At 39.2% G+C, this 2,866-nt stretch overlaps 1 non-coding gene across 1 annotated transcript; it reads right to left on the reverse strand.

Moving 5' to 3' along the window:
* Positions 1 to 1,707: 1,707 nt before the first annotated feature.
* On the reverse strand, positions 1,708 to 1,826 carry LOC111739327. The gene has a single exon (XR_002780213.1). It is a non-coding gene; the product is annotated as a 5S ribosomal RNA (ribosomal RNA).
* Positions 1,827 to 2,866: the final 1,040 nt, after the last annotated feature.

Here is a 2,866-nt window from a genome sequence, read left to right on the forward strand (position 1 = left end):
TCTAGTCTAGAGAATATATCTATTAATGTACAATCCTTCAAGTTATATTCTTATTTTAATAATGATCACAAATTAATGATGTGTGGTCACGTGTCCATTTATTTGGAAGAAAATAAACATATGCTTCAATAACTAAAACTTCTATTTCCACAAACTAATTAAAAGGCCTTGTGGTACAGTAATCAGAAAAACAGGTGTTTCATTTAGTTTCTCTCCCTTCAAGGTCGAATAGTTGCAATTCAAACTTCCCTGCAATTCCTTTAAAGTCAAAGGAAGTCACATAGCTCTCTACCACCTATCACACGACACGATCCTTCTGTCCTACGCCAGAATTGTGACAGAATATAAATCAAGAAGAGAAAGCAGACTGTTTTTACGGGACGATATGTTAAAGCATGAGTGGGGTTTTTCACAATAGATTTTGGAGATTTTAGCTCTGCAGAAGAAAGAGGCTCAAATCCTGTTTACTTTTCTCTTTGATAGATGGAGTGCATATATATATTCTTTTTTAATCTTTGAAGAGATGTGGCCTGCTCTGGGAGATACATTCCATTCTGCTCTCTCCAAATGTAATCATCTTATCAAAACCCCGTCTCTAGGACATGCTCTTCAGAGAACAGGGCGCGTTACACACGATTTTATACTGCACACAGTAACTTTGGACGGCTTCGACCTTATTCCTGCTGTTAATTATTTAGACTCTGACATGTTGCAATAAAACATTTCATCAAGCTCTGTAGCCCAGGGAACGATAGGCATCAAAACCGTATTGGTAATGCAAAATGAATGGATCGGGGTTGAAAATAATGAGTTTGGTGGATTACATCTGTCACTGTGAATTATTATTGTTGAACATAATAGGGCAAAGCACTACAAAAATACAGCATGTCTTCTCTAGGTAAACGTGGGGCAACCACCTCTAATGAGAGACAGAAATTCAAGTGTGAGTTATTAATTATGAACACAAAAAGTTGGTCTTCTTGCCCAATCTTACGTTTTTGTATGTACATAACTATAGAACAAAATGTCTCATGGCTAAAGCAGGTGGTGGTTTGTAGTGGCTCTTGCAAGAAACTGAAGACAGTCCATTTGGCTGCCTTCGCACTTGCAGAGGGGGGAAAAAAGCAAACTTGAACAGGTGACCAGGCAACAGCAGGCCTAGATTCTGTCACTGATTCTTCTGCTAATTTGCTCTGTGACACAGGTGACTTACCTCTGGCCCTCAGACTCCTCGTCTGCAGAAGTAAGGCCTTGGACTAAACTCTTTAAATTCAACCTGAGCGTCAAAACTTTTCTTGATTTTTCTTATATAGAGGATTTCTTTTTAATTGAGTGAACCTGGTAGCTTTTTCTTCCTTTAGGCAGAAAGTTTGTTGGAGAACTTTCTTGAAGAATAATCTAAGTTGTTTCTCTTATGAATGCACATATCAAGGAAACAATGCTCATTATCATGGAGAAAGAGTGTCGTAGAATATTTTACTTCACTAGGCAATGCTGACCAATCAGAGCAGAGGGAAGGAAAGTTGGGTTTGGATCGATTCGCAGAAGAGGCTTCTGGAAGGAGAAGAATAACAACGCACACATTTCGGTCCTGCAGATTTTGAAGTTATTATTTTATTTTATTTCTTTAGGCAAGGCAACCTTTGGTTGACCTCACAGATTGTAAGGACCTTGTCAGTTTACGATCCCTTATTTTTTAATTTATTACGCCTACAGCACCTGGTCTTCGTAGGTGGTCTCCCATCCAAGTACTAACCAGGCCCGACCCTGCTTAGCTTCCGAGATCAGATGGGATCGGGCTTGTTCAGGGTGGCATGGCTGTAGACCAGATTTTGAAGTTACTAGCACAACTCGGTTGGGTAGACCTTGAAGATAACTTTCCCTAAGTTCCCCTGCAGAAAAAGACACCAGTGTGCCCAGAAGGAGGGAGAATCTGGGCTGTCAATCAGGGCGCCGCACAAGATGTAAGTCCGCAGGGGGCTGGTATTGTCCCACTGTCCTGACAAGTGGTGGGGACAGGCCTCACTGGCTCCCTCTTGTGCTCTGTAAATAGTGACCGTCACCAGAATTAGAACTACCAGAGCTTCTTCTGCATTATCGGGAAGAATCAAGAACATCGAGGCGTCACCTCAGCAGTTGGAAACTCCCATCCGAGGACACGGCGTGAGGTCTCGAAGCAACATTCAAAATGGTCCCAGTGGACCAACCAGAACTGTTCCTTCTCGCCTCTGCCAGACATCTGGAAGCAGCACCAGCCTATCTGGACCTATGTCGTAGCCTTGGAAGATCCAGGGATCAGAGAAGAGGCTGAGATAATGAGCTTTTTCTTAATTGGGTCAAGTTGCGTTTCAAAACGTTAACAGGAAGAAAAAAATTTTAATGTGAAAAATTTGTAACCAAAGTTGGTGAATCAAGTCAATTGGTTTCGTATTTTATTAATTTTTTTATAAATACAAAGTAATGCATTTTCAGTGTGTAAAACTTAGAGATTCCAGACAAATTTTTTAAAAAATTAATAATATCTCCATTCAGAAATAATGACTGCTAAAATTTTGCAACATCCACGCTAGATACAACTACATCTTTATGAAGATGGAATCACATTGCTTTGTTTGCTTAGCAAAATAGTGTAAACATTTTTACCATGCATTTTATAATCCTGCAATCTGACTTTAATGGCTAAATTATATTTCGTAACACCGTTTGCCGTCTTCTGTGAACTTTTTTTTACTGTCAAAATTGCAAATTATTCCATTTTCAAATAGTTCTAAAATGAATATCCTCGAATATACCTCTTTACCAGTATCTCTGATTATTTTACTTAAATGGAATTGTTAGATTAAAATGCAGTATGTTATAACTTTTG

Source organism: Pteropus vampyrus, unplaced genomic scaffold (assembly GCF_000151845.1).
Source record: "Pteropus vampyrus isolate Shadow unplaced genomic scaffold, Pvam_2.0 Scaffold49, whole genome shotgun sequence".
In the NCBI taxonomy this organism is placed as follows: Eukaryota; Metazoa; Chordata; class Mammalia; order Chiroptera; family Pteropodidae; genus Pteropus; species Pteropus vampyrus.